Source organism: Mustela nivalis, assembly GCF_964662115.1.
Source record: "Mustela nivalis genome assembly, chromosome: 1".
Classification (NCBI taxonomy): Eukaryota; Metazoa; Chordata; class Mammalia; order Carnivora; family Mustelidae; genus Mustela; species Mustela nivalis.
The window spans coordinates 46,768,291-46,783,417 of record NC_139020.1 but is presented as its reverse complement, the minus strand read 5'-3'; the positions used below and the strand labels follow the sequence as shown (position 1 = coordinate 46,783,417).

General features: G+C 37.4%; 1 protein-coding gene and 1 pseudogene across 2 annotated transcripts in view; one reads left to right on the top strand and one right to left on the bottom strand.

Annotated features, from left to right (window-relative positions):
* The window catches only part of LOC309850322 (uncharacterized protein), a gene marked incomplete at its 5' end in the record, with an annotated part of 320,372 nt that overhangs the window by 43,217 nt on the left and 262,028 nt on the right, over positions 1–15,127 (top strand). The window lies entirely within an intron of this gene.
* Positions 10,223–10,494, bottom strand: LOC309841053 (non-histone chromosomal protein HMG-17 pseudogene; annotated as a pseudogene). The gene has a single exon. The product of its transcript is annotated as a non-histone chromosomal protein HMG-17 pseudogene (transcript).

Genomic DNA, 15,127 nt, shown 5'->3' with positions numbered 1-15,127 from the left:
CACTGCCAGCCGCTGCTCATAGATATGCAGAAACCTACAGTCACTTGGAAAAGAGATTTGCAGTTTCTTACAAAGTTGAACATGAACTTACCATATGATGTAGATATCCTTCTAGGTATTTATCGGAGAGCAGTGGAAACTTGCATTCACACAGTCTGTGTGGTAATGTGTAATGTGTAATGAAGGTAATGTACCTTTATTCATATTTGCCTCAAACTATAAACAACTAAGTTGTCCCTCATGTAGTAAACAGATGAACGAACTGTGGTACATTTGTACCAGGAACTACTACTGGGCAACAGAAAGAATGAATTATGACTAACACAGCAAAGATGAATCTCAAATTTGCCTTGCTAACTGAAGGCAGCCAGACCCCAAAGGTTACATGTTGTGATTTCATCATATAACATCTTAGCAATTCTGCATGGATGGAAAATAGATCAGTGATTGCCAGGAATTAGGGCTCAGGGTTAGAGGTGGCGCGTGAGGGAAATGCTGTGGTGAAATGGTTTTCTGTCTCAGCTGTGGTGGTATTAAAGGGCTCCGTTTATTTTTTGATACCCATAGAACCCTATATCACCAAGGGTGAATTTTACAGACCATAAATGGAAAAAAAAATCTCAAATTGCAAAGAAGTTGAGATGACCCAAGGGAAACTTTGATAAGTTTAATGAGATAAAAATTTAAAACTTTAGTAAAATGTCAGTAATATAAAAAACTTCAAAATATAAAAAGATAAATAGTTAAAATATTTGCAGTAAATATAATAGACAAAGGACTAATATAATGAATATGTCAAGATTAAGTATGTCTCAAATTAAAAGGCACAAAATAGAACCTGAAAATTTTCAGAAAAAGAAAGACAGTGACGGGCACCTGGGTGGCTCAGTGGGTTAAGTCTCTGCCTTCGGCTTAGGTCATGATCTCAGGGTCCTGGGATCGAGGCCCGCATCAGGCTCTCTGCTCAGCGGGGAGCCTGCTTTCTCCTCTATGCCTGCCTCTGCCTCTCTGCATACTTGTAATCTCTCTCTCTCTCTGTTTCAAATAAATAAAAATAAAATCTTTAAAAAAAAAAGTGACTATTAGAAATTAAAAAAGAAATTATTCTTGTAAGTAATAGAAATGCAAATTAAATGAAATGTAGTATTTCAAGTTAGGATAGGCTTACAAAAAATATTAAAATCTAATAAGGCTGGACTAGTAGAATTGTAAATGGTGTACCTTTTTGGAAAAGGAATTTTGCAAAGTATGTCAGTAGCCTTAAACATATTTTTATGTTACTCCAGGAATTCTCCTTGTAAAGTATTCTAAAGAAATAGTTACATGTATATAATATATGTAGACTACATATATGTGTGTGTATATATATATATACACATATAAATACATATAAATACCTATATTTATATGCACACAAAAATGGAAGAGATATTTATAATAGAATACACTTGAAAAAAATCTAATTTTTAATGGTAGAAAAATGTCTAAATTTAAGATGTATTATAAAATGGGGTATTGTACAAGTATATAGTGCTAATTATAAAATACCTTAATAATAATTGTGACATGAAAATAGTAAAGGTAGAATTAAATGTCATTATGTCAACAGATGAGAGATTTCACCAATATATTAAAATTGGCTATCTCCACCTGGTGGAGTCATAAGTAAATATTATTTTCCCTTTCTTTTTAAAATATGTTTAGCACTGCCCCAAAGAGAATCTTCAAATTTTTATAACCTGAAAAACGTTATTTTAAAAAGTACCTTGGGGTCTGAAGTATCTTCTAAGAATCTTCTTTCTGTCCTGAGTTATATAGATGGAGGTAAATGGCAGATGAGTAGGAGTAGCTCTTTTCCCTAGCTGTCCTAGGAAAAGCTTAGTTCTTTTAAGTTAACCATTTGGCTGCTTTGGTTAGTACAAAGCAGGATCCAGTATCCTTTCCTGGAAATCTCACTCAGTCACACAGTTGTTATCTCAAACTGAGAAAAACACGGGATGTATGGTATGGGATTGAATTGTTTTCTCTAAGGTTGTGAAAATAGAAAATATCTTGTTAAAACTGTTTGGGGTGCAATCTGGCAATATTTAAGAAAACAAAACAAAACAAAACAAAATAAACACAGACACAAATCCATCAACCCATCAATCTTTATCCTGGAAATCTAATCCATAGGAATGAAAGCGCTGGCATCTAAAGGTACATAAGCAGTCACTTCTGTTATAACACTTTACTTTAAAAATGTGAACTTGTTCCAGTGCAATTGATATATTAGGGAACACTTTGAGCATAACATGAATTTTGCTTTGGCTTATGCACAATTTCCTTTGCAAGAAATACTAAGGGATGGCAGGAAACTGTACCCAGCTGAACCAAGCTGCCTGGGAAAACACAAAACATAGACACCTCATACATCTCCAACGACCTCAGTTCTCTGTGTGCGTTAGGCGCCACACCCGTCTACATCTGGTGTTAAACTTTCCATCTGATTCCAGATAACCCTCCTTCTACCACTTTATAATAACTCACAAGCGACAGTGCTTCTGATGCCCACTTCCTCAAGCAAATGTCAGGTCTTTTTTTTGCCATATCTATTGTATTTATGTATTTCTTAACCACTTATGTATAAAATTATGCTATCATTGTTTTTATTATTTCCTATCTCTTTTTTAATACTGTCTTTTTTTTTTTTTTTGAAGTTGTACCCCTAACCCCATACCAAGAGAAGCCTCGTAGTTTTTATTGTACGATTTTGTACAGACCGGGTGATTTTTAGGGTAAAAGTCCATAAAGATTAATTAATTAATAGATTAAGTGTAATGAGAGCTTTTAAAAACAAACATAACCCCAAAGAATGAGGGCTTCTTAATTTATTGCAGGATCCAGATTCATAAATAATTCACTGTAATACACATCAGTCCCTGTGATCTCACAGGGGCTGATAGGCTTCCCCAAAAGATAAATGGTGTGCTTTAAGACTGTAACTGAAGGAGGAATACTGTCCTGGCTTAACTTTAAAGTGTTTTAGACAAGGTGGGGCAGATGAAATGCACATAGAAAACATCACTACAGAGAAGAAGCATGTGACAAATGCTAAAGAAGAGGTGTGAGTGGGATATCCTAGGGCTTAGAAGTTTCCATTTTTGGCTGAAGCCTGTAGGAAATCATCCTGGGGGAGACGGATGTAGGATATCTTTAAATTACAGATGAGACTTTTACGTGAAAGTTTTAAGAGCAAGGTTTCGGAGTCTGAAGAAACAAAATGTGTGTTTTAAGTAGTAATAGTCTAGAGGAGTTGAATTTAGGTTTATTTTATAAATATGTGAATATCAACTCAATGGGATAGTTGAGTACCAACCAGAAATGACAGATGAAAAGATGTGAGTATACATGGAGGTCACATTCTGATTTGAGGAGGAAGCCCCCTAGCCACTTATCTTATGTTGTCTCATTGCACTTATCATTCAGAAGAGCCAATCAGGAACACTGGCCTTTGGAGTTCTAGTTATAAACCATACTTTATTGTCTGGGGCATTGAGCGAGGCTCTTTGTCTCTCTAGATGGAGGTTTCTCATTTTGGGAACGAAGATGTTGAACAAGATGGTCTCAAGTTTAGGATTCGGCAGTTCCTTAACAGATAAATTTTGAAGGATCGGCAAGAATCAGGCTGTTTTGTATCTGCCCTTTAACTACCGAAATAAGGGTTCTTAAGATCTGAGTTTATTTGGCATAAAAGACTAGTTATCAATTAGAGTGAAAGGAGATCCAGGAAATGGCCCATTTTGATACGTTTGCTGTCACCCACCCATTCAGTTTATTCTCTTTGCAGGAAGAAAGTATAAATCACTTGGTGTAATATCATAAATTGTACATTCACTATAGCTATTCAGAAACTGTGGAACTTTTTCCCCTTGAAATGTCACAATGATTTTGACAGTGAAAATTCATTACATGCAACCATGAATATTAATTCTTGCTCTCTGCTGAGGCTACAGAGAGGCACCTTCTCAAATTTCCTCTGTGCACACGATATTTCTTAAAGACAAACACATATTTCCTACTCACAATTTTGAAAATGCTATCATCAGGAATAAAAAAATACAAATAATATATGAAAATCAGAATTATAAAGGGCTTGCTGTGTGTACATATGGCTTCTTATATTTAGGAAATAATAAAATATCAAATCTGACTTCTCTTTTGGAGTTAGTGAGAAAGGATTGGAACAAGGCTTTAATGTCATAGCTTGCAATATGATTTACAAAGTAATTGGTAATGTCTTAATAGATTTATTTTCTATTTGAAACTGTCATGTTGAAGGTTAGGGTTTGGCCTATTAACCCCATCTCCTTTTCTGTTGAGTACACTGTAGTAGGTGGTCTCCAAAGCCTTTTAGCTTACAAGCCTATGATTCTATGCCGGTTATAAACATTTTCCTTTCAAAAAGTCATGAATTTGTAACAGATGGAATATACATGAACACATAATTTCTTTGAATGACTCTCAGTTTAGAAATAGGTCTAGAAGATGTATGAAATTTAGTTTTGTATACTTTAATTTGCTATGAATTCCTGAATGATTCAAAACACACTTCACCATTCAAAACATTTCCAAAATGACTCCTAGACTGAGGAAGAACTTGTCATGAAGTAATTGCAACATAAACATAAAATTATACCTATACTGTAACAAACATTATTGAAGGGAGGGAGTGGTGTCTCTCAGCTAGCAAGTGAGGATTTTTGTTTCCTTTGTTACTATTTTTGCTGACTTATAACTGATTGCTGTGACACTGTTGTTTGTCTTTTACTGATTCTCACTTTATATTTTTGAGACAGAAATAGTCTATCAATTTTGGATTTTAAAAGGAAGGCCAAATTCCTAAGTGCACATTGCTACTAGTGTTGCTATGAGAATTAATAAATAGCTTTTGAATCAAAATATAAGGGTACTTAGCAGTAGCCACAAGCCAAAGTATCCTCAAAATTCAATCTTTCCCTGTCATTGTTCCAAGTTCTCGTTCTAGAGTTAGGAGAATGCTGGCTTAGCCTGCTTTCTGCCTATGATTTCTGTGTTCCTTTTTGATTTTCTTGTGTTTTCCCTCAATGCAAAAAATATGTGATCAAATATTTTGTTGGCCCCTATTATAATTTAAATGCAGGGTGGGGGTTGTATTCCACTTCCCCCTGGAGTGGGTATACCCCCAGTTCACATTGATTAGGTGGCTCTATTGGTGGGAAAAGTAGAAGAGGAAGGGATATGTTCCCCTGGGTTTGCTGCTTGATTCAGAGAAGAGAGCTTGTCTGCAATTATTTTACATTGGAGCTTAGTGATTTGCTTTGTCCAGGATGGTTTTGAAGCCTCTCATGACCATTATTGTTTGTTTTGATTTATGTTGGATTGAGAGAAATGTTGAAGCTCTTATTTTTTTCTGAACGGTTGCATGTTTGAGTTTCAGAGTTTTACTGTTGGAATGGTCATGCAGCCTGAGCGAAGGTTATTTGGTCCTATTGGCTTTTGATTTCACATATGCCAGTTTGAAGGCATTCCAGCAGACAATTTGTTGTTTTTCAAAGTAGTTCATTGTTTGTCAGAGTTCTGATCATGCCTGGAGGAAGATCTTCTAAGGCAACTTAAGAAAACTAATATAATAAAAGGAATTTGAAAACAGGAGTTCTTTTGCTGGACTCAATCACTGAATATTTTGGATCAGAGTCTCCCCTTTCTGCCTCAGTTTCTCCATCTGGACTATAGGAATGTGATACAATACAGGAATGGTGTGATAGGCCAGAAGTTTGAATTAGAAGGTGTTGGCAAATCTTTCAATCTTTTTTTAAAAGATGCATATTTGAAGCTACACTTATGTAAGCAAAAATTATTTAAGATGTACATTCTGAAAAAACACCAGAAGATTATATAAACCAATAATCATACCTGAAACATTATTCTAGAAAGCCAGCTGCAAACTATATAGAAAACATAGTCAAGTGTGATGCACATGGAGAATTCTCATCAGACAACTGAATTAAATGGCAGATGGACATGTAAAATTTTGGTATGTGGGAAGATTTAAAATGTAGGTGTTCACATTTATTCTAAGGAAGGTATTTTGTGGCTATATTTTCCATTGATTTAGATTTAGCGCAAAACACGATAGCTACGTTTCTCTGCTTTTCCAGTGTTTCTCATAAAAGACATTTTGTCTCTGATATGAACAGAAGTAAATTAAGTTTGGTACTAGAAATTTGGACCTCATGTTATATGGAATTCTTTATGGGAGTCATGATACTCGTTTGGCTATTTCTTTTGCATGTGCTTTGGTTTCATGAGCCTTCCTGCTTCTTGATCTGACCTTTTCAGTACCACATTAAACTGTCAGTTTCTAGGGCTTATTTGGAACATTTTCAGAGTGAGCATATGGATTTTATAGTAAGTCTTTATAACACCATTTTGACTCCTTGGTAACTTTTTCTCATCATAATATTATTTGCATTGTATTGAATCATGTATATTTTGCTGGGCCAGCATGAGATTAGGATGTAATATAAAGAACGTGTTTTAAAGCCATTTATGTAAAAATGAGAATCTGGATGAGTGCCCTTGCAGTCTAGCTATTGACTGGCAGGATATATAATGCACACTGTGGGCACGGAACATAATTTGAAATGATTTAGTAGGAAGGCTAAAACATCTTTTCTGAGATCCAAGGAGCAAGGGAAAATTTTTCCCTACAGTTTTTTAGAACTTGAGCAAAGAACATGAATATTTATGTAGATTCTTACGGAATACATAAACTGATATCATTTAATTTGGATGGTCCAAAATAACAGAATACATGGGAAAGACAATTCCCTATAGTTTAGGGACCTAAAGCCATGTGATTTTTATTTCTCTTGCAATTCTCATCTTTGAAAACAATTCTGGAATGCTAATTACCAGGAGGTCTGTCAGGAACAAGCGGAACGCAGGTTTGATTTGATTTCAATTCATTTGTGCTCCACCCAATACTGGATTCAGACAATGAAAGGTCTGCCTGAGGACTGCATAGTGGTCAGGTCAGGACCACCCAAATGTTAGATGGTTAATGGAACTCAAGCAAAGATCAGCAAAGGACCCCCACTACTAGCTAATTCCTTTAACAACATCTCTTGCATCATGATTTAGAATTTGTAAGATGCTTTCAAATCTATGACCCCTTTTGAGCCTTACAAGATCTTTTGTCTAAGGCAAATAAAAATAATTCAGTTTTGTAGATGGGAAAAATCAGGCTTGAAGAGACTAAGTAATTTGCCCACGTTGCAAAATAGTAAGTGATACCAGGGCTCATTTGCAGTTCTTGGGACTCTGAGTCCAGTGCTCAGCCTGCAGAATACTCAAGTAAGATAAGGCAGGGGATATATCTGTGAACTGTGGAAGCTACTTCGTTTTTTGGTCTGCACTTAATAATAGACTGAAGTATTCTGGGCCATCTTAATTACTTAAATATCCAGATGCTCAAAATTCTCTGTAGTGCTGCCTAACTGATGTGGCCACTTCTGTTTTTGTCTGAGGGATTGGAAAAAAATCTTTCAGTATTCCAGGTCATTAGTAATACTAAATGTGCTAGCAAAAGTGTATGATAGCTTTCAGTTACAGAGTGCAATTCTTGTCAGGTGAAAATGACCCCTGTTGTATTTGTGCTTAATAAGGACTATGGCTTGTTGCTGAGTTAAGGAGCATAAAAGGAAGAGAAAAGCCACTGGCATGGCAAGCACTTTCTTCCTGCACAGCTTCTCCTCTTATCAACTCGGCTCCAAAAATTCTGGGCATGAAACAAAAAGGGTAGGCTGGAGACTGCTGCTTGTGGAGTCAGAATTGCTTCCCAGATGGCCCCTTAAATTCTGATCACCGCTGCCTCAGCTCTTAAGTGCTTTAACCTTCCTGCTAGAATCTTGATTCCTTCCAACTGCTACAATTCTGACTTAACCACCTTGAAATGTCATGTCATATAACCCTGGGAAATGCCTCTTGAAGCTCAGCTATATTCCTCAGGGGAATCTTATCTCTGCCCATCCTGGTCAGTTAGTGTTTTCCTCCAGAGGGCTGTCTCACAGAAAGTAGAAAGTCCACGGCCTTTTGACCTAATCTGAAAGGGAAATTTCCCAGAAAGACTTAAGGAAAGAAGGTGAGCCAGGAAAGAAAGAGATTTAAAAAAAAAAAAAAAAAAAAAAAAGACTCTACCTGACAAAAACAACCAGTTAACAATTCTGTGGTCACATAGATAGTTTGGTCATAGAAATTTAAAGACAAATATTGTTCAGTTTACAAATGTCTGTATCTGTGTATGTGTATATATATACACACACACACACATATATATATTATATTCTATAATATATATTATAGAAAAGAACTTTGTGAATTTTTGAAATATTTCTCTTTTACTAATTTGATCACCAGTAGTCCAGAAAGTTAAAATATATGTGAAAGCAAAAATAATTGATTTATTTTTCCTAGGCCATCCAATTTTCATTTTCTATTTATTGGTTTATGTGCAAATCACTGCATATTTTCCTGAGTGGGATAGATCATGGGGATGGACACACATGCTGATTCCTACACTCAAGGTAAAGGAAGATAAGAATAGCTCACTTAAAAAAAAAAAAACATTGGGACTAAATTACAGTAGTTTCCTGCTGCGCCTCCCTCTCCCCATTCCTCACCCCCCCAATATCAGTTACCTGCAGTCAGCTTCTGTCTGGAAGCAGGTGATCCTTCTTCTGTCTTCCTTTCATGAGGTCATGAGTAGCAGAATGCTACATCACTGTGTCTACATCTTTCACCTCACTTCGTCTCATCACGTGGGCATTTTCTCATCTCACATCATCACAGGATGTGTGAATACAATACAGTATTTTGAGAAAAGGAGACATGTTCATGCAACTTTTTTTTTTCCAAAAAAAAAGTATCCATCCTTATGAAAGATATTTTTTATAAACAATCATGGTATTTCAGGCAGGACATGGACAGTCAATCGTTAAGCGTATATAACAAATTTCACTCATGTGGGATTTAAGAAACAAAACAGATGAATATAGGGGAAGGGAAGGAAAAATAAAAAAAGATGAAAATGAGAGGGAGGTAAACCATAAGAGATGCTGAACTCTATGAAACAAACAATGTTGCTGGAGGGGAGGAGGAAGGGATAATTGGGGGATGGGCATTAAGGAAGACATGTGATGTGATGAGCACTGGCTCTTGTACACAACTGATGAATCACTAAATTCTACCTCTGAAACTAATTAAAAAAAGAGTATACAGCAGCTTTCAAATGCCCTTCTTCAGTGGACTACCAAAATCAGAAAGCCATCATAAAACCCCATGAAGTCTTCATGTGATGCTCTGAGCAGGGAAAGTTTAGAGTGAGGGCGGACAGTTCACATTTGGCATGTTGTTCAACACATTTCACAAGCCAGCCCTGACTTTTAGGAAATGACGTGAAAATGGCAGATTTATCAATCTGAAGATCCACAAGCTAAGAAAAGAAGTCTTTTAAGGTTGACACTGGTTGACACCAGTGGTTGATACTGGAAATTCCAGATTACCTGACACACTGGGAACCTTACTTGGCATCAGGTTCCAACAGGTCTCTGGGTTTAAGAGAATCAAATCTATGCTGAAGGCAGAGAGCAAAGAGGACACAAGAATGAATCTTAGTTTTTCCACACCATAAGACAAGGTGGCTAATGTGAACCAACACCAAGGAATTCCTCCTCCTGGGAACCAAGAGGAAGTTTCTCAAAACCAGAAAGGAAAGGTGTTTCTCTCCTGCATCAATCTAGCTTTGGAGCTATTCTATTAGTGACATATGCCCTCTCCCCAAGATAGCAATGAAATGTTCTGTAGCTAACAACATAGCTTGAAAAAAAAAAAAAACAAACCCACCAGGGGTGCCTGGGTGGCTCAGTGGGTTAAGCCGCTGCCTTCGGCTCAGGTCATGATCTCCAAGTCCTGGGATCGAGTCCCACATCAGCTCTCTGTTCATCAGGGAGCCTGCTTCCCTCTCTCTCTACCAGCCTCTCTACCTACCTGTGATCTCTCTCTGTCAAATAAATAAATAATAAAAAAATCTAAAAAAAAAAAACCCACCAAAAATATTCTGCATTTTTATAAAACTTGATAAAAAATGGTATTTCAAACGTAGAGACATCAGAAGTACACAGTTATCAAAACTGCACATGCTTCACGTAGTGTCTCCAGTACCATCAGCCTTCTGTGTCTGGTCTGTTTTGGCATCTCTGTTTGGTGGGGTTCTTCCCACCCTTGCTAGCATCAGCTTTCCCTCTTTTCCCGTTGGGTACCTTCCCTCCCTTCTTTGAAGGGGCCTTTTTAGGTTTAGGCTCTGGCTTTGGAGGAACAGGTTTAGGAGATAAGTTTGCAGATCTTCTCTGTGGCTCATCTTTCCCATTGGCTCTATCTCCTTTAGCATCTTCCTTCAGACTTTCTCTTGGGCATGGTGGTGACAGCAGTGGACATAAGCACTGGACACAGGCATGTGGCAGAGTGTGGGCTTTGGTCAGTCCATGCATGGGTCATTCTTACCTCTACTTATTCATACTACTCCACATACATTTTATTATAGTATACTATAGTTATTCTTTTATCATTAGTTATTGTTATTAATCTCTTACTCCTAATTTATAAATTAAACTTTACCATAAGTATGTATGTATAGGAAAACTTATAGTATATGTGGGGTTTGATTCTATTTGAGGTTTCAGGTATCCACTGGGGGTCTTGGAAATTACCCCCACAGATATGGGGGAACTACTGTATGTGCTAGGACCGTGAAAGTTTACAGACCACAGAGAAGGGAGACAAGGTTCTGTAAAAGACAAAGGCTTTTCTTGAGATTTAATAAAGTTCATGAAATTTTACTCATTTCATTGTTTTCAACACTCTCTTATTTTTCTTCTATTTCTGTCAAGAATTATTTTCAAATAAGGGTGATTATTTGGAGTGAAACCTAAGATAGAGCAGATTCTGCTCCTTCAGCTAAATAGGTGTCCTGCATGCCAGGCAACTGACAGAGACCTCTGACTGGTCAGGCTGGTGAGATATCACTGAGATCCCTTCAGTTGTTGAAGGGATAACAACTTGAGACCCATGTTTCTTTGAGTACTTATCAGAACTCATGCTGGGATTCTCAGAATCAGCTAGATGCCACAAATATAATAACTGAAGACCTGTGGCCAGATCATTTAAAGAGCCCTAGAAAACAGAGACTTTCTCCATTAACCTCTTACATTTGGTAGGCTGTTTTCAGTATAAACAGAGGTACCTCAGTCCATGGGAAGACATCTTAAAGTTTTGGAGGCTTTCTTTCCCTTCAGTAGTTTGAATAATTTTTTTTTTTTAGATTTTTATTTATTTATTTGATAGGCAGAGATCACAAGTAGGCAGAGAGGCAGGCAGAGAGAGAGAGAGGAGGAAACAGGCTCCCTGCTGAGCAGAGAGCCTGATGCGGGGGCTCGATCCCAGGACCCTGGGATCATGACCCGAGCTGAAGGCAGAGGATTTAACCCACTGAGGCATCCAGGTGCCCTGAGTTTGACTAAATTTTTATGTGTTTGTTTTTCAATAACATATCAAAGGAGAGAAATCAGTTGAATCACTAAACTAATTTAGCATAACTAGAGGTTACTAAAGTGAGCTATATCACCCTTCATCCTGCCTCCAGAATGATTCATCAGTTGTTACAGACTCATGCCTGTTAAAAAGGTGCTTGTTAGTTTTTAGGACTTCATGGCTATTTTTTTGAACATAAAATCCCATGATTTCCCTCTGGCAAGAAAATTATAGAAATTTGGAATTGTCTTCCATTTTTAAATTCTCAGACTCAAAAAGAGAGGCAACCAGAATTATCTTTCTCTTTGTGTGTTTCTGGTGTGTGTGTGTGTGTGTTACATACATCTATACATCCCAAAGCTTTTTATGAGGAAAGAAAAGAATACTGGTTAAATATCTACATAAGAAAATCTCAGGGAAAGATTTTTTTTTTTTTTTTTTTTTTTTTGGTGGGGGGATGCACATAGATAGTAGACTGTTCTATAAATAAAAGGAATGCTTTAGGTCAGTGACTTTGTTTCTGCCTTCATTTACCTCAAAGGAATGGAGGATTTCCTGAGTGTAAACATATTTTGTGGGGTCTTTGTTGGGGGAAAAAAAAAAAACAGTGGAAAGAATGGATACTTGGAAAATCCATATTTCAAACAGTTGGACAAGGACAGCTGGTTCATTTTTTTCTTTCTGCCAAGCCATTTCCACTTATAATTTAAAAAAACCACAGTTTGATATTGGATTTAGAACCGTTTTCAAAGAAACACATTGCCAGGGAACATGCATGGAATTCCCACTGATAATAGAACAAAACACAAAAGGATGGAATCTGACCACCCATGATGGTCTCTCCTTCTGGCATATCAGGTAACCAGCAACAGCATATCTTTGGACATACCACATGTATTGCTAGACTGTAAGCTACTTGTAGATAGGTACTGAATTAAGTTATCTTTTATACAACTCTGTAAACAACAGATACTCAATAATTGTCTATAAAACAGTATATTTGAGACTATAATTTCAGTGAGACTACTGTGTTAGCAGGGTCTGCTAAGAAACAGATCTGCCCAAAAAAAAAAAAAAAAAAAAAAAAAAAAAGATACCAAGGCAGAATTAAACTTGTAAGCAAATTTTAGGGGTAAATGCCTGTGAACAAAAAAAGGGGAAGAAGCTGGGAAAGCCTGGGAGAAACTTCAGACTATAATGCATGTCTGACCTGTAATGAAGTTTGGCCAGAAACATCTTAGACCAAACTGCAAGTTTAAGAAGAGTTTGGTGAGGCCACGGAGAAGTCTTCAAGCCAAAGTTATTTATCAGAGGAATCTGACATCTCCCAGGAGAGGGCCCGATTTTAGTGTCCCTATTGCACTCGGTCATTGATTGGGAGTAGGTGGAAATTGTGACCTCAGAGCAAAGATAGTAGTGAGATTTCAGAATGCAGCCCTGGACTCTTAGTCAATTATGCTCCTGAAGAAGGAGATCTGAGAAGTATATTTTAATGGCTAACACAGCCCATGATTAAAAATTTGTGCATCTCCCCAGTGATAAGTGAAATTTTTTTTCTTGGACAAAATCTATTGGTGGTTATAAAGATTAACTGAGATATATAAAGGGTTTAGCACAGCACATAGCACATAGTGATTGCATGATAAGAGGCAGCTCTTTTGTTATCATTAATGGTATTATCTGCCAAGCTATCATTTACTGAAACTTATTATGTACTAAATACAATGATGGGTACTTAACATGCTATGGGACATACCAGAGAGAATAGTTCTTTTGGTGGTAGACAGAATGAAGTTCAAAACTAGAAGGGCACTTACCAGTTGTGTGACAACACTGGGCAAGTTATTGAAAGTCTCTGAACCTCACTTTCCACATCTCTAAGACTGATATAAAATGCCTGTAATAGAGGATGGTGGAGGGGTTAGAAGAAATAAAGTAGGGGTACCTGGTACATATCAGGAAGGCTATTCACAGTTTGTTATTATTGTTTGCAAGCATCACATAACCTAGCAAAATTGTCAGCCATGAGAGGCTGAGCTGTATGAACTATGTCATCAGGGCTTCCAAGACTGCAGGCTTTCTTTCAGGTTTGGCCAAAGGGAAGCCCTTGCAGGAAGCTGTGTGAGGGGGATGATAGCTCAGGGATATGCTTCCTTGTCCCCTTCCCTGTGAGACCTGGCTGTGTTCCTCTACCAAAACATCAAAATTGTTGACAAGATAGTGGACTACACAGAACTCTCTTGCTGAATTCTGGTAACTGCTTCCTTTCCTTTCTCTTCTGGTCCACTGGTGGTGAAACCTCAGCTGTCACTGTCCCCAGGTTATTGCACTCACCTTTGTAACTCCTAAATCCATGCATTAGTGAATTATCTTGCTGAAATACCTCCCTCTGAATTATTCTACTTTGAGTAGGTCTTTACTTTCTTACTGGGACCACCAATGGATTTTAGTTTCCCTTTCCTCAACCCTACATCCTCTCTCCATGAAATAACATCATTAGATGTTCTTGTAGTTAAAAGTAGTAATTTCTTAAATAGAGAAGATAAAAGACAAAAAAAGTGGTGAAGTGTCCCTATATTTGGAATCTGGCACTAAGATTATTGATTTGACTTATGAAAAAACTTACAAGCTCTTTCAAAGAAAATAGTCTTTGTAAACAACCATGCTAAGACTTAGGAAGGGTAGTGTGGACAGGAAACTCTACCCTTGACTGCTGAGCCCCTGGATGATTTTGAGTACACCCCTTAACTTCTTTGACCTTTAAATCAGAATGTAAGCAAATGCGTGACTGACACCATTTTGGCTGGAAGAATACTGGCCAATAAAATGGGATCTTAGGAGGAAGATTTCATTTTTGGGTTCTTGGGAAGGTGCTTTAAAATTCTAGGTCAAAGGACAAATATATCAAGGAGAATGATTTTTGTCTTCTGTGTATGCTTGGAATCTACTTGGTAGGATCTTCTGGCTGACATTGAGGACATTGCCAGGCAAGAAGAGTGACTTCTGGTGTCTTTAGGTGGATGGTGGGCTGACAGGACAAATGTCGTACCCAGGAAAGGTTTGCCTGTTTTTTTCAGCTGGCATGAAGCCTAACAGCCCTAGAATCAACTAGCTTGATATCAGTGGCCCTAGTTGGAAAGTTTTATTAAAAACAAGGATGGAAAATCAGACACCATCAGTGTGAATGTGGAAGCTCCAGCAAGCAGACAGTTTCAAACAGGTTTGCAGAGAATCTTCCAACAACTAATCAGATAAATTCTGTGTTTTGTCAGATCCCAAGGACCAGACAAGGGGCCCATATGATACTTATAGACTGGAGACAGATGACCTGTTCTCACTCTCTGCTTTTTGACATTGAGAACAAGTTGGGGGGGGGGCTCTCTCTCTGGGTGAGAGGTGTTTTCCTAATAGTTAAAGGAAAAGTTTTGGCTCCTGGTCTGGAAGTGGCCACACACCATTCTCATTAATTATGTTTTAAAGAATGTGAGTGAAACTTTTTAATTGAAGAAAAATTGGATTG